The sequence below is a fragment of the Hippopotamus amphibius genome, chromosome 2 (assembly GCF_030028045.1).
Source record: "Hippopotamus amphibius kiboko isolate mHipAmp2 chromosome 2, mHipAmp2.hap2, whole genome shotgun sequence".
NCBI classification, from domain to species: Eukaryota; Metazoa; Chordata; class Mammalia; order Artiodactyla; family Hippopotamidae; genus Hippopotamus; species Hippopotamus amphibius.
Window position 1 is genome coordinate 64,017,209 of NC_080187.1, and position 24,096 is coordinate 64,041,304.

Genomic DNA, 24,096 nt, shown 5'->3' on the forward strand with positions numbered 1-24,096 from the left:
TTTACAAAGACAACATACCCAGGAAGAAATAAACTGGGTTTTGAATTCCTATTGATTTTGTGTTCTTTCTACTACACCAGGTTACCAAGGACACAGAAACGATACCCTCATATAATATGAAAATTATTATTACTTTTCAAAGATCACCTGTGGTAATATATGCTATTTGCACCCATTATGGATATTTTTATTGATTCTATGTATTGCCTTTAGAGTCAGTGTTTCTATTACCATAAACCACAGGCTTAGCGGGGCAGAATCCTAATCCTTCACTCAATCTATATATTGTGTTATTCTCACTGAGTCTCACGTATCTAGCTCTCCCATTGGCCAGGGTCAGGGAACATGAGCCAGAAATAAATTATTGAGCCAGAAAGAAATTACAAAGTTATCAGGGAGTAGGCAAGATCAAGGAGAGTGGTTAAGTTTTTTATCTTCAGGGATGGAAGAGGAATAGTGTAGGGTATTCATTCCTTTTGGTCATTTTTTGTCAGGAAACTCAGAATTTGACTACAAAGACTTGATTTCTCAAAGTTTTAACTAAATTCGTATATTCTATTAATTTTTAAAAGTGTGTGTCAGACTGAGTTGGTGAGGACGTAGCTGACATAAAAGTGATTTCAGTTGATCTGTGGCAAATCACATTTTTCTGAAACAATTTTAATGCAACACAGATTTTTTAAAATGCTGATGCCAAATTTCAACAAAAACTGAAAGGGCGACTTCCCTGGTGGCGCAGTGGTTAAGAATCCGCCTGTCAATGCAGGGGACACTGGTTCGATCCCTGGTCCAGGAAGATCCCACCTGCCATAGAACCACTGAGCCCGTGTGCCACAACTGCTGAAGCCACTGCAATGAGAAGCCCGCACACCCGCACACCACAATGAAGAGTAACCACCACTTGCCACAAGTAGAGGGAAAAAAGCCCACGCATAGCAAAAAAGACTCAACGCAGCCAAACAAAAACAAAAACAAAACCAACAAGCAAAACAAAAACAAACAAAGCCTAAAAGGGAAGTGCAGTTGGATCTGGGTAATGTACAAGAAAGATTAGTCAATGAACTTCAGCACATTTGTATTTGCCTAAATCCAGATGACAAGCAAGCATGTCACATCTTTTTTTGCCACATAGTAACACTCTTCCATGAAAGGGTATTCACATCCATACATAACTCAATTTAAGGAGATATATTTTTTCAGTGAGAATTTTAAATGCTTAAATCACAGCAATGCTTTGCACGATAAATCAAAGTAAAATATATACTTCCAATACCCCAGTTCATCTGGAGTCCCAGCTTCTACCTCCCCTTCTGATTTTGCATCATATTTCTCTTTCTGGTGACCATTTTCATTTGGAGGTTCATATTTATGATTTTCCATCTGGCAATATCTTTGCTTTATGATTTCACCTTCTTGTTCAAAGGGACCATTTTTTGTAGATCCTGTATTCAGAACCATATTCATATGAGTAATATAAACTCAAATTTAATTTAAAAATCTTACTCATTAGGAACAAAGTCTCTTCAAGATATTTATGATTTTCAAATACAATATTGTGTTCTTTAGTGTTGCAGCTCCATTGGTAATTATATTTTAAATGGTTTGATGAAGTAATGAGAAATGCAAGGCATGTTTCCATGTTTTGACTATTTTCTAGCTGCACTTAAAATTTTCTCTATGTCACTGATTTCTAATAGTTTTGCTAAGAAGTACCAATGTATTTTTTAATCCTCTTTAAAGCTCATGAAAAATCTCTAGGTTAAAATTTTTCATCAGTCTGTAAAATTTTCACCCAGTATCTCTTTAAATACTTTGAATTTTGCTTCTGCTTTATTATTTTTTCCCTCTTATTGAGACCAATTACACATATCTTAGAACTTCTGAGCATGTCTTGAGTGTCCTTTATGATTTTATTTTCCTCCATTGTTATTTTCTCTCTTATCCATTTTAGATATTTTCTATTGATTTGCCTTCTAGTTCAACGATCCTGTTCAATCTGCTCTTAAGCTCACTCTTGTTGTCATAATTTCAGATAATGTATTTTTTGAGTTCTATTTTTTGATTCTTTATAGATTGTAATTTTCTGGTAAACCTCCCATTTTCATCTTCTTTGCTTAATTCTTAAATAAATTGATTAGTTATTTTATTTATTTTTTATTTTTTAACTGAACAATAATTGATTTTCAATGTTGTGTTTCATGTGTAAAGCGAAGTGACTCAGTTGTACATATACTCTTTTTCGGATTCTTTTCCCTTATAGGTTATTACAAAATACTGAGTATAGTTCCCTGTGCTATACAGTAGGTCCTTGTTGTTTATTTTATATATAGTAGTGAGTATATGCTAAACCCAAACTCCTAATTTATCCCTCCCTCCCCTTTCCCCTTTGGTAACCATAAGTTTATTTTCTATGTTTGTGGGTCTATTTCTCTTTTGCATATAAGTTCATTTGTATCATATTTTTTAAGATTCCACATATAAGTGATATCATTTTAATATTTGTCTTTGTCTGGCTTACTTCACTTAGTATGGTAATCCCTAGATCCATCCATGTTGCTGCAAACAGCATTATTTCATTTTTTAGTAGCTAATATTCCATTATATGTTATATAGTCCATTATATACGTGTGTGTGTATGTATGTGTGTGTGTGTATATATATACACACACATACTACATCTTCTTTATCCATTCCTCTGTTAATGGACACTTAGGTTGTTTCCATATCTTGGCTATTGTAAAAAGTGGCTGCAATGAACTTGGAGTACATGTATCTTTTCAAATATGATCCTGCAATTCCCACTCCTGGACATATATCCCACAGAAAACCATAATTCAATCAGTTATTTTAAAGTCCCTGTCTACCACAGTCAATAGCTGGATCACCTGTGATTCTGTTTCTGTTGTCACTTTTTTCTCATGGTTACTGGTTACATCATTTGCCACTTCACATGGCTGTAATTTGGCAGTGTGCCAGGCACATGATTAGAGGACCCAGTGACATCTTCCACCACTGAAGGTGTTTTCCTCTGCTAGACACAAAGCACAGGGGCTTATTCTCTACATCTAGTGCTGGCAAAATATTTAAAAATAAAATCTCCTGCCAACCCAGAAAACATCTCCACAGAGGTGTATATAAAAGAGGACTTTTATATAGTTGGAAGGACATACATGTGAATTGTCTTTATGTATGGAAAAGAAAAATGGAACTTCTGTTATCTTTTGGATAAGCAGGAAGTTACAACTTGAAGCTAAGTGTCTAAGCTTGAACCCCCAGATACAGGAGGACAAAGTGCCATGCTCCTGCTCCTTGATGTTTGTATTTCTAAGCGAGAGCTCTAAAACCTCCAAGAAAGGCATTCCTAGCATGCAAGACTGGCAAGAGACTCATTTAGCTTTTAAAAAGATGTGTATACATCTCACAGAGGTAGAGAAAGCACTTACAATTTCAATTTTTCTGAAGAAAATGCTAAAGAGAAGTGAGGAAGATGAAGTTATTTTGACCTTAGACACCAGGGGAAATTTGAAATTTACCTTTTTTTAAAATTGGTGTTTACCTTTATACGAGACAGAGTTGCACTCAATTAGGACTAGGTGGCAGTTTTAGTGAGATTTCTACTGTCATTCAGTTCATCTCTGTTCCTTTTAATCGAGAGTCCAGTGGATTTAAAGGGGTGCAGAAGATCCATGTCTTTTTTTCAGTTTACTCTTGAGCCAGTCAGACAAGAACTTCAAGATCTCAAAAATGTCTTGAGCGAAGAACCTACTGTGTGTGAGAGGCCCCTCAAGTCTCCAACTTTGTCACTCTAGTCCTTGCAAATGTCCTTCAGCAAAGTCTTCTGCCAAAGGCAGTACAGACCCTCAGGCCAGAAGGAAGGATAGAACCTCAGTGTCAACTCACTCCTCCCTCTAGAGGGCTCATCTCAGGATGTCTTGTTTCCAGGCACTGACCACTGCAGGTCCTTGATTCCTAAAGACCCTGAGACTACAGAAGATCATACTCTGCTTCTCAGAAGCTCTGGCATAGTTCTTTCGCCTTCCATGCAAAATTCAGCAGATGTCTTCTGAGGAAAACCAGCTTGTGTTTAAGGCCCCTGAAGACTCCCAAAGTATGACTCTGTGTGACTGCCAACAGCTTTCCTGGTTTCTCTTTTCCTCAGAGGCAGTCCTTGACCTTGACAAAGCCTGGTTTCTCAGCCAATGCCCAGAACTGGCAAACACCCAGGGGGACAGGGAAACAACTAACTCTCAGCTTGCCTGGAATGGCCATCCCCTCTTGGGAATTGTACTTCACCTGGTCCTCATGGATTCCACAGCCCTCCAAAGCCATCAACAATACAATTTCTGTAATGTATGCCTTTCTAGTTATTGTCAGCAGGACCAATGGTGCACATAAGTACGTATTGACGACCAGAAGGTTCTTTTCAAATTATACTTTAAGGATTCACTTAAAAATAATTATTTATTTTTGACTGTGTTGGGTTTTCCTTGCTGCCCGTGGGCTTTCTCTAGTTGTGGTGAGCGGGGGCTCCTCTTTGTTGTGGTGTGTGTGCTTCTTATTGCAGTGGCTTCTCTTTTTGCGGTGCACGGGCTCTAGGTACGCCGGCTTTAGCAGTTGTGGCTCACGGGCTCTTAAAGCACAGGCTTGGTAGTTGTGGTGCACCGGCTTAGTTGCACTGTGGCATGTGGGATCTTCCCAGACCAGGGCTTGAACCCATGTCCCCTGCATTGGCAGGCGGATTCTTAACCTCTATGCTACCAGGGAAGCCCAAGGCTTTACTTTTAGGACAAAACACTGACCCCTGCTTTCTAATTTAAAAAATGATATTGAAAACATACAAAGAACTCATACAACTCAACATCAGAAAACCAAATAACCCAACTAAAAAGTGAGCAGAGCATATGAATTGACATTTTTCCAAAGAAGACATACAGATGGCCAACAGGTACATTGAAAAATGCTCAACAACATTAATCATCAGGGAAATGCAAATCCAATCCACAATGAGATATCACCTCACACCTGTCAGAATGGCTATTTCAAAAAGACAGTAAATAAATGTTGGCCAGGATGTGGAGGAAAGAGAACCCTCATGCACTGTTGGTAAGAATGTAAATCAATGCAGCCAGTATGGAAAACAGTATGGAGAGTCCTCAGAAAATTAAGAATAGAACTACTATATAATCCAACAATTGTTGCACTCCTGGGTATTTATCTGAAGAAAACAAAAACACTAACTAGAAAAGATATATGCACCCCTGTATTCATTGCAGCATTACTTACAATAGCCAAGATATGGAAACTACCTAAGTGCCCATCAGGAGATAAGTGGATAAAGAACATGTGGTATATACACACAATGGAATATTCCTCAACCATAAAAAAGAGTGAACTCTTGTCATTTGTAACAACATGGATGGACCTAGAGGGTATTATGCTAAGTAAGATAAGTCACACAAAGAAAGGCAAATAAGGTATGGTTTCACTTACATGTGGAACCAAAAGAAAAAAAAAAACAAACAAACACATGTGTAATAAAATTGAGAGTTTTAGATACAGAGAACCAACAGGTGGTTGCCAGAAGGGAGAAGGGGGAAGGGGGTGGGAAATAGGTGAGGGAAATTAAGAGGTGCAAACTTGCAGCTGCAAAATAAAGGAGTCATGGGTATGAAGCGTAGGTATGGGGAGTACAGTCAGTAACAATGGGTATCTTTAAGGCGATGTACTGCAACTAGAATTATCGTGGTGCTCAGTTTGAAATGCATAGAAATATTGAATCACTTTGTTGTATAACAGGAACTAACATAGTGTCATAGGTCAATTATACTTCAAACACAAACACAAAAGCTCACAGAAAAAGAGATCAGATTTATGGTTATCAGAGTAGGGGGAGGAGGGGTTGGATGAAGGTGGTCAAAACGTACCAGCTTCCAGTTAGAAGATAAATAAATACTAGGGATGTAATGCACAACAAGATAAGTTTAACACTACTGTATGTTATATATGAAAGTTGTTAAGAGAGTAAATCTTGAGTTCTCACCACCTGCAAAGTTTTTCTGTTTCTTTAATTTTGGTCTGAATGAGATGATGGATGTTCACTAAGCTTATTGTAATAATCACTTCATGATGTATGTAAATCAAATCATTATGCTATACGCCTTAAATTATACAGTGCTGTATGTCAATTACATCTCAATGAAACTGGAAGAAAACGAATTTTTAAATAATAATAACATCATCTACATTTTCCCAATAATTTGTAACTATCAATTCTTCCAAAGCTAGATTGAACAAATGTCTTCCTATATTTTTCAAATGCCTCTGTGCCTTAAAATCAGTTACTTTCTGTTGTTTTATTTTCTTGGCCCTTCACATTTTTCTCAAATTGTAGTACTTTCATCCTAGGCACAAGGACATCATTGCAAAAGTTCATCTATACCATCTTACTCTCATCTTTTCAGTCTGTCACCTTACTGGCTTAAAAATAAATTATTAATATGTTTCTATGAGGTGTAAACAAAGCAGTATTGCTTCCATTTGCTTAGCAAGATAGAGGAATGTTTTAATGTGAATAATAACTCCCTAATTGGCTTGCTAGGTTTGCATTATTATTTTAGAGTGCAAGTTCAGTTCATTGTGTATAATGGCTTAGAAAATGTAATAGTTAAGTTACATGCACAGATTAAATGAAGAGTATAATGCAAGAAATATACACCCTGAAATATAAAGAAAATAACATATCTTTGATGAGTCAGGGGTCACTTTAGAATGAAGCAGTGCTCTGAGTTAATAATTAACTTATTCATTGATGCAACAAATATTAATCAACCCTTCACTAAAAGCTTCAGTGACTACTGACTGGTGGCTGTTCAGAATCCTAGTTGGTAGAGAAAGCGAGTAGTAGTCATTTGTAAACCATTTGGAAGATGGCAGATGTTCTCTAAAGTGCTGGAAAGTTAGAAATCAGATTGTCCAAGGGGGCTGTTGGCAGAGTATCTAAGGAGGATATGAATAGCAAAATATGAGATGTTCACCACTCTAAATGTCTTTACTAAAGTGCTAGCAAAAATGATATGGGCCAAAAATATTTTATCTACTTCATGTGTCATAGACATTGATTAGTAAAGAACTGTTCAGTTACAAGCAAATATCATAAACAACAGAAATAAATAACAGAAATTGGGGTCAATAATACCAATCTCTTTCTGTCTACTCCATAGTGACATATTTTATGCTATGAAGTGTGAAAAAATTAGAAGTCTTTATATTTACTATGAAGAAGACCATAAAATCTTTAGCAAATGGGAAGATAAAGCCATTTGTGTTTTCATTATTTAAAACTGCAGCAGGTGGGAGTCCTGCCTGTAACATGCTTGAATAGTTCCCTGGTTAGAAGAAATCTAGCAAGCAGTAGGGCACTAATGAACTGGAGTCTTGTTTCAGCAACAGCAAACATGAATGAAATTTGAAATAGTGAAGCGGGCTGTGTCTCCCTAAGGTACAATCAATACAAAGTAATTTCCTTACACTTTTATATTCTTCACATAACACCAGCACCACCTGACTTTCAGTTATTCCTGACTCGATAATGCCTGTGGTCACAGATACCTGCATGTTGCTAGGTGATAACAAAATCCCATCACTAGCAGCACTTTTATTCGGCCTATTCCTGCAGGTGAATGATACATATTCAGGTCAGGATACAAACATTAACTCAAGAAAGGCTTTTAAAACCATGTCCACTAAATGGGATTAATGAGTCAGAAGATCTGGGGTTCCTCTATCAAATCCAGCCCTCATCTCTAGATATTGAACAACATACACTTGGGGAACTATTGATAGTGAAATGCTGCAAACATCAGAACATGCACCTGATTCAGCCCTGGGTGGGAACTTGGTCACATGGGTCTAATCTGGCCATCTCTCCTTGTGCTAGAAGTCCTCCCACTGAACTATGGACTCAGAAGAAGCTGAGAGAGTGAAGGAAAACCCTGAATGCTTGACCACCTGGCAATTTCACTGTTGGTATTTTGGATCTCTACTGAATAAAATGACTTTCCTTCAAAATGTAAATAAAGTTCTCTACTTGAAGACTAAACTTTGAGGATCTGCAAAAAAGAGAGACAAAGCCATCTCTGAAATGGATGTTAAAGTTTCAAATACATATAACAGCCACAGTAACCAGGCCTACATGGGACCAGAGCAGCCTGGGTTCTCCCAAGCAGCCCAAAACCAGCGTATGAGGGCAAGTGGGATATTAAGGACATAGTTCCAGGAAGCATGAGAAGGGGGTGTAAGAAAGTGAGAGGGAAGAAAGGAAGGTAACTCAGACTGCACAGATGAGAAAGTGGCTACTGTGAGAAATGGTTGTCCCAGCTGAGGGGTGAAGGACAGCCACCAGCTCTGGCATTGGCTGATTGATGCGAGAGCAACCCAGGGACATTAATTTCCTGGCACTTCTGATCTTCTGTATATATAGGCTAGACATGTTCTTTCATATGCAGAGAAAGTCTAAGGCAGAGCCCTGGCGGTTGTAGCAATAAATGCTTAGCGTGATAGAAACAGTAGGTGCCAACAACACCTTCCACACACACAGGTGAGAGGCACAGTAAAGCGTGGGCTCTAGAACAAAGATGAATCTCATGATGGGGTGTAGGGAAGGGGTGGTGTAGAATGGAAACCATGGAGATGGTAGAGAACAGGGTTGCATGTGTGACGTTTCACTGATCACATTTTATATTTGTTATTTTTTGACACACATGAAATCTGAAAAAAATAAGCAAATCAACCAATAAAAGAATTTCAAATAAATCTTAAAAAAAATGAATCTCAAAACCACCATGAAGGAGGTCCTTCCTAATTCCTCAGTTGAGAGAAACCAGCAGTAATACCAGAAATTAGGAGTCACTAACTACTGTGCAGTATTTTTTATTTGGTATGCAACACAGATGTAGTTAATATGCATTAAAGTTTATATTTATGCTTAAGCTAATGGAGTATGTTTCTCATTCCTTGCCCAGAGCCAAGGAATTGGTTTTATCATTTCTAAATTATTTATTTATAAATTGCCTAAATTAGATAACCACTTCTGATGTTGAATGAATTAATAGTGTGAATGCGTTTACCAACTGGACAGCCCTTTGCAGAATGAGTGCAGAACCAGGTTTGCTTGGGCAGGAGCTAGTCACAGAAAAGCACTTGTTAAGCTGTAATGCTGCACAAATATTAGTTATCAAGAGAATGATGTCCTGGATGTTACATTCTGCATGGCAGAGGCTCCAAAAGAGAAGGGAAATCCCCAGGATTCCTGGCTGCTGACAGATGGAATTTCTATTTTCTCTTTGACCCAATGGGGTAAATCAAATCTCTGTAATAAAGTATGGGCCACCACCCACATGAAAATGACAATTATATACTCAAAGAGAAAGTATGTTGAACACTGAAAGTCTGATTTTGTATCGGGCCTCACTATCTATTGATTTCTTAAATTAACTTTTTCTATTCTTAAAGTTAATGTAGGTTTATTATAAAAATTCTGAATCTTTAAAAATGTGTGTAGAAGAAAATATGTCCTTTGAAATGCAAACCCTATTAAACTAGATTAACTATTTTGATATACTTACTTCCAAAATGCTTCAAGTTCTTTACCATTTTAGCACAGCTTTCTGCATGTGGCATATACATAATCAACAATGCCAACGTCTGAATGTGACAGCATTTGGAAAGTGGGAATTGGTGATTTGATTTTGTGCAGGTGGGCCTCTGTGTTCACTGAAGGAACTAACTAAGGGGGCTCAGGAGACCATCTATTCCAATCCTCCCTTGCCTGGGCACCTGGGTCAAAGACAGTCTCTTAGAGCACAGAGATAATGCCCGTGTACTGAGTCTACAGTAAGCAGTGAAAGAAGGGTGTTTCTAATAAGCTGGCCAGTCTATGGTGTTCCATTATAGCAGCATAAATTGTCTAAGACAGAAGTTGTTACCGAGAAGTGGGAGTCCTGTGGTAACAGAATACCTAAAAATGTAGAAATGATTTTGGAGCTGGGCAATGGGTAGAGGCTAGAAGACTTTTGAAGTGCATGCTAGTAAAAGTCTAGATTGCTGTGACCAGACCTTCAAAGGTGATTCTGGTAAGAGCTCAGAGAGAAAAGAGAGCTGTAGAGAAAGCTTCCACCTTTTTAGAGAAGATGGAAGTGAGGAACATGTTTTTGAACAATGATAACAGCTTTTATCCTTGTTATAAAGAGGCAAATAAGTTAGCTGAATTGTTTGTGCTGTAGTGTTTTGTGGAAGGTACAACTTTCAAGCAGTGAACTTGGATATTTACCTGAAGAGATTTCTAAGCAAAGTGTTGAAGGAGCAGTTTGGTTCTTCTTGGCTGCTTATAGTAAAATGGAGAGGAGACAAATAAATTGCAGATGAAATTGTTAAGCAAAAAGGAACCGGAAATTATCAGTCTGTCCATGTTACAAAAAATGTAAAAAATGTTTTTGGGAAGGAGCACTAAGGGTGTTGCAGAACAACTTTTTGATAAGGGGATTAGAGTGGATGAGAATCAGGGACTTAATCTTCTTAACAAAAGCCAGGAATAGAGCTGGAATTGTGCCAATGAAAATATTGCCAGTGGGGACTTAAAGAAACAGGGAAAATAAGACAAAGTGAAGGAAACTGCCAAGTTCTTAGACCTTACATGGTCAACCATGTTCAGCTATTAAAATACATTATTCTTCAAGGCAAGGGAGGAAGGACCCTGAAGATGCTTCCAAGATCATGAGGGCTGCCATACCCAACCAAGGACCAGAGAGCAGGAATATGAGGGGGACAGGTCTGCTAGACCTCAGTTTCAAAAGGTCGGGCCAAAACCCATTGGAACTATGAGGGCAGAGCTGCCTGGCACAGCCATAGACAATATATAAATAAATGAGTATGGTTGTGTTCAAACAAAAGTTTATTTAGGAACACTGAAATTTAAATGTCAAATAATTTTAACTTATAAAATATTATTCTTCTTTTGATTTTTTTCTAACACTTTAAAATATAAAATCTGTTCTTCACTGGGTGCTATAAGAAGAGGTAGCAGGCCCAATCTGGCTGGAGGGCTGCAGTTTGGTGACCCCGCTTTAAACTTTCACATGGATTTTAGAATTGACTTGTCTTATCTATAAAAAATTCTGCCGCTGTTTTGTTTGGGATTGCATTAGATCTATAGATGAATTTGGGGATAAATGACATCTTAACTATATTGCATATTCCAATGCATGAACGCAGTATGTGTTTCTATTTATAGATCTTCAGTTTCTTTCATCTGAGTTTACAGTTTTTAATCATATAGATCCTGTACATATTTCATTAGATTTTTACTATGGTTAGTCAACCTCAACCCTATGGACATTTGGGGCTGCGTAATTCTTTGCTGTGAGAGGTTGCCCTGTGCATTGTATAATGTTTAGTATCATCCTTGGCATCTACAACTAGATGTCATAGAATACATATCCCCATTGTGACAATCAAAAAGCCTCCAGACATTAGAACCCCTGGTTAAGAACCATTGAGATATGTATGCCAAAGTTATTTTCCTCTTGGAACTATTGTAAATAATGCTTTTTTTCAAATATCAGTTTCCAATTTGATCACTGCTAATGTACAGAAATCTAATTCATTTTTGTAAGTTGGTTTTTAACTTGCAATATTGTTAACTCATTTATGCATTCCGGGAACTTTTTTATAGAGCCCTGGGAATTTTCTACATAGACAATCATGTCTACAAATAGAGAATATTTTGTTTCCTTCATTTTCAGTCAAAAACTTTTTTCCTTGACTTATTGAACTTACAGTACAATATAGAATAAAAATCATGAGATCAGACATCCTTGTCTATTTCCTTACCTTACAGGGAATGTTTTCAGTTTTTCACTATTAAGTACCATTTTAGCTCTAGGACTTTTCGATACCCTTTATCAGCTCCTTTATATTCCTAGTTTGATGTGAAATTTTATAATGAATGGATATTAATTTTAGTCAAATGCTTTTTCTGTATCTATTGAGGTGATCATATGTTTATCTTGGTGATATGGTGACATTTTAAAATATTGAACTAGCTTTGCATTCTTTGGATAAACCATGAACCCCACTTATTGTTATGTTTTTATATATAATATCTATATATAATAAAGAAAATATAGTCTAGAATATATATTTGCTAACATTTTGTGACAAACTTTTCCTATATTTGTCTATAGTTTTCTGGTGGTGCCTTGTCTGGTTTTGGTGTCAGGATAGTGCTGGCCTCATTAAATGGGCTGGGGAGTGAGCCCTCTTGTATTCTGCAAGAGTTTGTGAAGAATAGGTGCTATGGCTTAAGTGTTGGGAGGAATTCTCTAGTGGGCCTGGAGTTTCTTTTTATTTTTATTTAAGGTTTTAAATTGTGAATTCAAATATTTAATAATTATAGGACTATTCAGATTATCTACTTCTTCGTGATTGACTTTTACTAGTTTGTTTCTGACCTGACAGCCCAGGCTTTAGCCATTGCCAGCACTTACCTGATGTAGTGTAGGGAGAATCAACAGAAGTTAAATTATCCTTATTCACAGATGACATAATCATACATATAGAAAATTCTAACGACTCAACAACAACAACAAAGCTGTTAGAACTAATAAATTCAGCAAAGTTGCAATATACAAATCAGTACACAAAAGTCAGCAGTATTTCTATACACAAAAAATAAATCATCCAAAAAGAAAATTAAGAAAACAATATCATTTATAATAGCAACAAAAATAATAAAATACTGAGGAATAAATTAAATCAAAGGGGTAAAAAACTTGCACACTGAAGATTATAAAATATCAATAAAGGAGATTGAAGAAGACACAGATAAATGGAAAAACATCCCATGTTCATGAATTGGAAGAATTAATCTTGTTAAAATGTCCATACTATCCCAAATGATCTACAGATAAAACTCAATCTCAACCAATATTCCAATGGTATTCTTCACAGAAATAGGAAAAAAAGCACATAAAGTGCTTATGGAACCACAAAAGGCCCAAATAACCAAATCAATCTTAAGCAAAAATAACAAAGCTGCAGACGTTACATTTCCTAATTTAAAAATGTATTTTAACCCACCTCCTAGAATAAAGGAAATAAAATAAAAAATAAACAAATGGGACCTAACGAAACTTAAAAGCTTTTGCACAGCAAAAGAAACCATAAACAAGACAACCCTCAGAATGGGAGAAAATATTTGCCAACGGGGCAATTGACAAAGGATTAATCTCCAGAATATACAAGCAGCACATACAGCTTAATACCCAAAAAGCAAATAACCCAATCCAAAAATGAGTGGAAGACCTAAATAGACAGTCCTCCACAGAAGACATGCAGATGGCTAACAAACACATGAAAAGATGCTCAACATCACTAATCATTAGAGAAATGCAAGTCAAAGCCACAATGAGGTATTACCTCACACCGGTCAGAATGGCCATCATCAAAAAAAATCTAGAAACAATAAATACTGGAGAGGGTGCTGAGAAAAGGGAACCCTTTTGCACTGTTGGTAGGAATGTAAACTCATACAACCACTATGGAAAACAGTATAGATGTTCCTTAAAAAACTAAAAATAGGGCTACCTTATGACCCAGCAATCCTACTACTGGGCATATACCCTGAGGAAAGCATAATCCAAAAAGAAACATGTACCACAATGTTCATTGCAGCACTATTTACAGATAGCCAGGGCATGGAAGCAACCTAAATGCCCAACAACAGATGAATGGATATAGAAGATGTGACATATATATACAATGGAATATTATACACCCATAAAAGGGAATGAAATTGAGTTATTTGTAGTGAGGTGGATGGACCTAGAGTCTGTCATACAGAGTGAAGTAAGCCAGAAAGAGAAAAACAAAAACCGTATGCTAACTCATATTTATAGAATCTAAAAAAATGATACTGATGAACCCAGTGACAGGGCAAGAATAAAAATGCAGTTGTAGAGAACAGACTTGAGGACATGGGGTGGGTGGGTGGGGGCAAAGGGGAAGCTGGGACTAAGTGAGAGAATAGCATTGACATATATACACTACCAGTTGTAAAATAGATAGCTAGTGGGAACTGCTGCATAACACAGGGAGATCAACTCAATGATGGGTGATGACTTAGAGGGCTGGGATAGGGAATGTGGGAAGGAGTTGTGGGAGGGAGGGGATATGGGGATATATGTATAAATACAGCTGATTCACTTTGTTGTACAGCAAAAACTGGCACAACAGTGTAAAGCAATTATATTCCAAAAAGAGCTAAAAAAAGAAATTATGTTCAGTTAAAAAAAAATAAAAAAATAAAAATATATTACAAAGTTATAGTAATCAAAACAATATGAAACTAGCATGAAAACAGACATATAGAACAATGGAATGGAATAGAGAGGCCATAAATAGATCCATACAACTATGGTCAACTAATCCTTAATAAGAATATCAGGAACACACAATGGGGAAAGCACTGTCTCTTCAATAAGTACTTTTGGGAAAACTGGACATCTACATGCAGAAGAATGAAATTGGACCCTTATCTCACGTACAAAAATAAACTCAAAATGGATGAAGGACTTAATCCTAACACCTGAAACCATAAAACTACTGGAAGAAAACATAGGGGAAAACTTTCTTGACATTGGTCTTGGCAATGATTTTTTTTATGACACCAAAAACCAAGGCAACAAAAACAAAAATAGACAACGAGGATTGTATCAAACTAAAAAGTATAGGAAAAGATCAACAGACTGAAAAGGCAACCTGCAAAATGAAAGAAAAAACATTTTAAATTCATATATTGGATATGGCATTAATATCCAAAATATGTACAGAACTCATGTAATACAATAGCAAAAAATCCAAATAACCCAATTAAAAAATGGTTGAAGAACTTCAATAGGCATTTCTCAAAATAAGACATACAAATGCCCAACAGGTATATGAAAAGGTGTTCAACTTCACTAATTATATATATACTTCATGTCCTTCTTAGTTCCTTAACTTCCATCAGAGATCATCATCCAATTTCCAAGGGCCAGCAGCATGAATTCAAGAGGAAAGTAAAGATGCTGGGCCTTTTGTTTAAACAATGGGGGGTTGGGGTGGGGGGAGGAGCAAGGAAATGCACTAGGAGGTAATAAAATATAAAGCTTTTTTTTTCCCCTCCATGATCTCTCTCTCAACTTGTCACAACTGTGGCTACTGTGCTCCAGATGGACTGTGGCAGCTGAAAGACCAGTCAGAGGCAACTGCAGTCATGTGATGAGAGTGGGAGGAGGTGAACATGGTAGCCCGCAAGCCACAAATGCACTTTATCTTAGAACACTGCTCAGTTCCTATTTTTATTTCAGACAAGTTTATCTATACATGCCTCTCCAATTTTAATGAGCCTCCAGTCTAGTGAAATATGTGTGTAAACAATCAGCACACAGTACAAAGTGGTAAGAAATGCTCGTGGAGAATGAAGAGAGGAAGGGGAGGAGGGCTTGCAGCCAGGGTGACATGTGAGAACAAGACAAGTGGGTCTGTTACAGAGGACATGCTCTTGCTTGAGACTGTCATGAGTAGATCCAATACTGTATAAGAGTTTATATAAGCCAGCTTACTGTGTTCCCTGTATACTCACATAAGTAGTCAATCTCCACATGTGAGTAAGTTTTTACATAAACACCTGTGCCATCATCCACCTCCTCTTGTTTCCAGCCCAGTGCCTCCCAAACAGTGGCAGAGCCTGTGCAGGCCTGGAGTTGGTGTTCATAGAGTTACTTAAGGAAGACATTTTTAGAGACATAGATGTGCACTATCTGAATCTCTGGAGACAGGGTTCACAGGGTGGTCCATGGGTAAGAACTACTGCTTTAGCTCATATTGTACAGTTTTATTTGCTACAATCTATAGCAAGAGCCTTTATGATGAATTGCATTTTGAAATACATAGAGGATTTGAATATGTGCAGATGGGGAAGAGCATTCAAAGCAGAGAGTATAACCAGTCATAGAAACAGTGGCAGAGAAGAGTGCTTCCTGCAGTGACTTTTGACGACTGCTGATCCAGTTCAGTGACTGAATCTGCTTGGAGTGTGGGGGACAGGGTGCTTTTAGGGAATGTCTGGGATTGGAGTGGGGAGGGCCTTGCATGTCAAGGACACTCAGGTTCATTGTCCAGGTAAGAGGGAGCTGTGGAGGTTTTGGTAAATGAATGAAGACATGATAGAACTATGGGTCAAGAACCACACATCTAACTTTCATGTGTAATAATAACTGATGTGTTGTGAATGGATGTGAGAGACAGAAGATAAGGTCAACAAAGGAGAGAAAGCAAAGATCAAAGGTGGCACTGGGGGTCAAATACAGGATACCAGGAGGGGAGCCCGCAGCCTCAAGTACAGAGGAGAAGGAGGAGATTTGGAGAAATTTAGTTTGGGTCACGGATTTCAGCTCTTAAGGCCAAGTGTCCAGTTTAGGTGGGAAATGGTGTTTTAATTTTCAAAATCAAAAATCCATTCTTAAGATTTACTCACAATGCAGAATATCCTATGAGTATATATTGGATAAATGTGCTAACATTTCCAATTTATATTTAATTTGCAGTAACTCATTTCACTATAACTTTCTGAAGCATCCCAAGTCCTTTATTAAATTGCATCAGAATAAATGAGTTAAGAACTCGCATTACTTTCTAGTTCAAGGTCCTATATTCAATTATCCTCTGTTGTCTTACATTATTGCTTTTATACCTATGTTATTTCCTAACTGTAATGTCTTCTTCCTCATTACTCTATATCCACACTTAACTCAAGGAAATATAACCAGAACTAATTTCTGGGACAGCTTTTGAGAATTTGAGGACTTGAGGGACATTTTTAGCGATAGTTTTTCCAAAAGGTAGAAATATAGCAAAGTACGACGACCAAGGCGTTCCTCCAATATGCTTCATTCAGTAACCTCTACGTCTTAATTCGCAATATGCCTCTATTTTCTGACTGATCTTTCTCACCTTTATGAAGGAGAAGTCAACCTTCACATTTTGCCATGGCTTTCATTATATGAGCAGTAAATGATTTTGATGATATCCCCTAAATATCATGCTTTCCAGGACCATTTGCTTTTTCCCTCGGGGTTAAGGAACCAGGTACGGTCAAGTCACATTTCCTTTTATCTTTCTTCCTTAAGATACAGCTGGTGGCCAGGAGGGCCAGTTGGGATGTGTGGAGATAAATAAACTCCTTCATTGGTTCCATATTGTGAACGAATAAAGGTCATCAATCCACAGGGTTATAAATCCAGCTTCTCTCACAATCACCAAAAAGTGGAAGCAATCCAGACTTCCTTCCACAGGTGAGTGGATTAACAAACTGTGATACCTTCACACAGTGGAATATTATTCATTAATAAAAGGAACAAACCATTGATTCATGTAGCAACATGGATAAATCTTCATGCATTTTACTAAGTGAAAAATCCAGACCCAAAAGTCTACCTATTCTGTGATGCCATTTATATACATTCTGTAAGGGGAAAAGCTATGGGGGTGGAAAACAGATAAGTTATTGTCAGTAACTCAAGGTGCAGGAAGGGTTTGGTAACAGAAGCATGATGAAGGTTTTGTGGTGATGGAACCATGAAGTACTGTTGCTCACCTCAAGTTCATGTGCCTGACACAGTGAGGCCAGAAACACCAAAAGGAGTTTGAAGCAGAGCAAGGTTTATTGCCATCACCAAGCAAGGTGAACAGGCAGCTCATGCTCAAAAAACTCCCTGATAATTTTCAAGGAAGAGTTTTTATAGGCAAAATTTGGGGGGCTGGCTGCAGGGTATGTGAACTTCCTCTGATTGGTTGGTGGTGAGGTAACAGGGTGGTGTTTCAGGAATCAGCCTTCTGGTTCCAACCAGTCTGGGATCCATGTGCTTATGCTCAGCCTGAAGTTACCTTCCTCCACCTGGGTGGGGGCCTTAGTACCTGTAGAATAGCTCAGAGATATGAATCAGAGTGTTCTGTATATCCCTTGAAGAGGAACCAGGACCTTGCCCCATCGCTGCAGTAACATTTCTTTTTCTTTTAATAAATTTATTTATTTTTTAGCTGTGCTGGGTCTTCATTGCTGCACGTGGGCTTTCTCTCATTGTGGCCTACTCTTCGTTGCAGTGTGCAGTCTTCTCCTTGTGGTGGCTTCTCTTGTTGCAGAGCATGGGCTCTAGGCAAGCAGGCTTCAGTAGTTGTGGTGTGCTGGCTCAGTAGTTGTGGCACATGGGCTTAGCTGCTCCGAGGCATGTGGGGTTTTCCCAGGCTAGGGATCGAGCCCATGCCACGTGCATTGGCAGGTGGATTCTTAACCGCTGCACCACCAGGGAGGTCCCTGCACTAATGTTTCTTGACTGCCTTTCCTTTGTTTCTGCTTTCCCTCACTCCCTTAATTAGTCACTCTTTGAATATGCCCTTTGGAACTCAGGGAAAGTGTAGGAAGCTAAAAGCCTTTTTCCTATATACAAGAAACGGGGACACAGAAAGGCTTTTGTACCTGGTAGGGCCCCACAGGGTCCTGCTTGGTTTCCATATCATGACTTTGATAGTGGATATATAACTACACTTACTGGTCAAAATCCATAGGCCTGTACACCATAAAGTATATAGTTAATTAATGTTCACTCTTGACTGACATATGTTAATTGAAAAAAATCAACCCGGATGCAAGGATAACCAAAATGAAATATAAATTTTAACACTCAAGTCTAACTCTGTTACAAATAAATAGCATAACCACACCAGCTCCATTGAAGAATGAGCATTTTGGCTTCAGTCTTGGGACTCCCCAAAGGCAGAAGTAAGAACTCACTGTTGGGCAGAAAGAAAAGCAACATAGCAAGAAACCACCGTTGAGTTACAGATTCATAAGGTTGGGAAAGACACCGAAGAATCACTTAATTCACCTCCTGCCTCCAGATTTATTCTCTCATCTCATTCCTAAATACAGTAATTTCTAGAGAAGAAGCACAAATCTTTCTTTATAGCATAATACATATTTTTAGCCTTCAGTATCACCGTATATTTATATAATGAAAAAACAGAGATGGAAAAACAGAGATGGACTGACCTGGGTAGATGATTCTGTCTCTTTATGTTTTTAGCGCGCAACTCTTAGCAAAGCTCAAAAATATGAAGAGAGGTGAACGTGGAGTTTCTTTGATTGAATCACTGGTGAAAGTCTGGGGTTCTGCTCAAGCCTTCACCTGTATCTCCCATGCCTACCCCCACCCCTGAGGCAAACTGCAGGGATCTGGTGGCTATCAAATTCAATCTGAAAATCACTGACTGAGGAAAAATGGAAAGAAACAAGAATAGCAGCTTGGAGGAGGTTGAAGGTAGAACTCATTTTCTTCCACCAGTTACCAAAGTGGCCCTTTTACACAGAAATAGATTCTTACTCCTCTGCTTAAATACCCTCACAGGCTTGTTTGCATTTCACTGTACCTTTTGTCCTACCTGTATTATGACAATTTATAACACTCTCCCTGCTTGACACTCCCCAGCCCACACGGAAGAAGGTCTATGACATTTGGTGTTGTATAAAAGGCTTTTCATGTTCCCATTCTGTTCTAACTGTTGTGACCTCATCCAATCCCTGCCACCCTATTCCCAAGACATCCCTCCCATCTGCTTATATTTTCACAAATCCACTATGCACCTTCATGCTTCAGTGCACTTGCTTCTGTTGGTGCCTTTGCTTGCCTTCAGGCACCAGCACTTTTAATCATTTGAGGTAATATTTAACAGACAAGCTTTAATGGGAATAAATGAGTGGACCCAGGCAAGTGAGTCTTAAATTCCTTCTGACCTGGAGCCCTTACAAAACTCTTTTAAACCTCTCTTCAAGAATTAAGATAAATAAATAAAAAAAGGAAATAGAGTTTTTTAAAATTGCATAGCAGTTTGAGGTAAGTATGCCCCCCTACTACCTACTATGGATCCTGTAGGTAACCATGAAAACCAGGCTGAGAAACAGTGGATATCACATGAGAAAGTATTAGAGACAATGCCCAGCAGGGCTATCATCTGAATTGAGGCATTTAGGTGGGTTCTTGTAGATAATAGTGTTACAGGGCTTTGACCAGTGAAATATGCTGATCAATCCATATTTTAGACAAAAAAAAATTTTTTTTTAGCAATTCTTAGGATAGACTGAAGAAGTTAAAAGTAGTGTGATGAATTAATAAATTATTATGTGTAGGAATGCAAAAAAGAAATGGATTTTACAAGTGTTTACAAGGACATAGGTTAACAAGAGAGTACTCAAAGGATTCAATAACTGAAAGTTACCTGAAGAATGCTCCTAAATTCTAGAGATTGAGAAAATAGCAGAAAGAAGCCTTCAGGGGAGCCGATTTCACGAAAGGACAGTGACTTTCATTCCAAAACCATGTGCAGTGTTTGCGGCCAACAGAATGAGAGGATCCAATAGGAGCTAGACAGAAAATGTGCACCTGGGGCACACAATTCTTGGTGTGATGGAGGTGACCTAAATTGTATTTTCCTTCTCTTTCGCTGAGCACTGAGGCTCGTCTGGTTGTTCACCTCTGGAAGGTCACAAAGGCCTTGGTGACAAGGGTGGGGCAGACTGGTGAGGCCTGGACACAATGATGGAGATCAGGTCATCCTCCTTGCACCCTGACCCCATCCAAGCAGCACCTGCTTTGTCTTCCCATCCCTCTCAGAGAATCACCAGATTTTTAGAAACAAGTGAGGTTCAACACTTTGTCCTCAAGTGTTTTGCTCTGCTCTGAGTACCCCGGCTGCCAGAAATGGAAACAGGCAGCACCCCAGAGGGTGGGGTTAGGGGTCAACGACACTCAACATTCTGAAAACTCATGTGTCACTTTGCAGTTGATTCAGTCTTTATGACCATTGTCTTAGAATCAAGGGTTCAAGACAAGACATGGACAATGACTAATGTCACTCTGACTTGCAAATCCCCCCCATCCCCACACACCCCCCTAGCACCCAGGGACAGCACAAAGCTGTGAGATACGCTCACAACAGCTTTGAAATGAAATTGTTTCAAGCCCATTGAAGACCCCTTTCTACCTACGGGAGTGTCCAGGATCCCGAGTGTCCAGTATGCTATGCATCCAAGATCCCTTTCTATGCATGGCGTTGTACGACTCTCAGTTTGTTTTTTTAACTATTGGTTTTAATTATAGTATGTTTTCCCCCCTGTTGTTTTTACTGAAAGACTATTGTGTAGTCAAGTTTGTCAGTCTTAAAAATGCCTTCCATACTATATTGCTATGAAAAATTCCCTCGGGTTTTTTATACTACTTGCAAAGTGTTAAGTTTTTTAAAAACTTTTTATTTGGAAATAAATTTTACTTAGGTAAATTTCGCTTAGGTTTGCAGAAGAGTTTCCAAGAACACAAAGAGTTCCCTTATATCTTTCACTCAGATTTCCCTAGTGCTACCTTACCTACTCATTGTATACTTACCAGTTCTAAGAAATTAATATTGATACATTGCTATCAACTAAACTTTATTTGAATGTAACCAGTTTTCCACTGATGTCGCAAGATCCCACATTGCATTCTGTCATCATCCTAAGTTTTCTTTACTTAGTTTATCCATCTGTCCTTATTGCTCGTGATGTTTTTGAAGAATACTGGTCAAGTATTTTTGTAAAACCTCCTTCAGTTTGGGTTTGTCTAATGTTTTCTCATGATTTGATGGGGTTTAGAGGCAAATTTGGGGAAGAATTGATTTTTGTAAGAATGCCATAAAGGTGATGTGCCTGTCTCACCACATTTTATCAGGAGATGCTTGATGTCAACATGATTTATTACTGGTGGCATTAACTTTGGTCACTAGGTTAATTGGTGTCTGCCAGTTTTCTCCACTGTAAAGTTACTATTTTTCCCTTTCTATTCTCTATTTATTAGAAAAGGGTCACTAGGTCCAGCCTGCACTTAACAGGAGGGGAATATAGCTTCACCTCCTGGAGAGAGAAATAACGAAGAACTTGCAGACATATGTTAAAACCGCCATAGTAATTAATAAATATTTGACATTCATCCATGGATATTGCCTGCAGCAATATCACTGTGATGTTCTAATAGTGATTTTCGATTTCCCTCATTCTGTCTACATTTATTAATTGGAATTCTTCTATAAGGAGGGTTTTCCCTTTTCCTCTATTTATTTATTCAGTTGTTGGATACAGACTTGGACTCCAAATAGATTAAAGACCAAAAGAAAGATGAGAAGACTAAGCTAATCTAAGGATAGGGAAAACACTGTAAACACAACAAAAAAACATTAAAGACAATTAAGCACTTTTAATCAACACTTGATATCCATAGAATGTTAAAAGAGATTTTAATAGACATATGTTACAACACATATGAAACATACTATAAGCTTTTGACACATGTCTAGAAGATAATAAATCAAAGTCTAGCATATCCAAAAATTTTTACAAATGAACTACCAAGATAACAACAACAACAACAAAACAATGACACAACTAAGGAGTTCCTATTTTTAAAAATCAACAAAGTATATGGATGGGCAGTTCCCAGAAAAGGAGTTTAAAACTCCATTTGGTGAAGAGAAGTTCAATTTACTAGTAAACTAAGCAATGTAAATTAAAGCAATTACTTTTTAAAAAGAATATAGGATTAGGACTTGAAAAATCACATAATACATTTGACCATACAACAATTTTAAAATAACACTAAATAAAAGTCATGTTCTTGTTAAAAAAAAAAAAATGAGATATAAGGACTCCCATCAGTTAGCATTAAGGACATGAATTACAATGTGGATGTGAAACACCTGTTCTAGCCCAACTTTGAGAAGACTGTTGCCATACAAGTTGGAATGGTTCCAATAAGCTTACCCTGCAAAACACTTTGCAGAATTTGATTGACAGATTGACAGAATTTCCTTTGTAAAAACAACAACGGAAGTGTCAGAGTTTTCCATTTAGATCAATTTTCTATTCACATTCCTAGCCTAGAAAATTCAGAGAAGACAACAGTGGTTCTCCTCACTTGTGGTTTTTTAATCCTATCACCAACATGCACCTCAGGTTGTTTGAGCTGGCCGAAAACTACGTGAATGGAACAGGAAAATATGGAGTTATCCAAAGCACAATTTCTTCTGTCAGCGAGACATATAAGAAGCATGGGACTCGTCTCTGCCCATCACCGAGTTATCACGGCAGATCTTGCCACCAAGAATTTAAAGTGGGTGGAAGTAGATAGAAGGGAAAGTCTTCAGAAGGAGCAGCTAGAGACTGCTAAGGTGCTGACACACCATCAAGAGAAACTGGAGGCTAGTATCTGTGATCACCAGCAGGACTCACCTATGCTAGAAAGACCTGAATGGAAGAGGAAGCGGGCTGAACAAAGTCAAGATTTTAGTCAAAAGAAATCCCTGGGGCCAAAAGCAAAAGTGCCCCAAAGGTAACATTGCTATGTGGGGAAGATTTATGGGAGTCCTTTGGTGATCCCAATCTGTGGAAGAGTAAGGAGTTCACTAAAATTGTGGGAAACCATGAGCTTATGTGTATTACTTGGGCAGGAAATGATACTCAAAAATTCATCTCTGAACCTGAGGTTCTGTGGAAGCACCAGAACAACATTCATCTGGTGAATGAATGAATCATCGCATTCACGAAGACCCAGCAAGCACTCAGAAGGGGTCAGAGCATTCACTACTTGGTACTAGATCTTGCCCAAGAGTATAATGAAAAGCATAATTTGTATGGCTCCAAGAGTGAAGAGAGGTAATTTGGGGTTATCCTGCCTCCTTTGCAGAAAAACACTGCAGACGTTAACTCATAAGAAATTCTACAGCATGATATTTTGGGCTTTCCTTTTGGGAATTTGAAACAATCAGGGTGTTAGTAACTGGGGAAAAGAATTGTGATCCTGTCTAATAAATTAAAGGTTAAAAGTTTGGAAAAGATCATTAGTAAATTAAAATCTGTTTTGTCTGTCTATCAGAATTTGCTAAGGTGAATGTTTTCAACGTGGTCTCTCTTTTTTAAGAGTA

General features: G+C 38.0%; 1 pseudogene; it reads left to right on the forward strand.

The window, feature by feature from the left end:
- LOC130844360 (nicotinamide/nicotinic acid mononucleotide adenylyltransferase 1-like) overlaps positions 1–23,885 on the forward strand; it is a 77,957-nt pseudogene extending 54,072 nt beyond the window's left edge.
- The last annotated feature ends 211 nt before the right edge of the window (positions 23,886–24,096 follow it).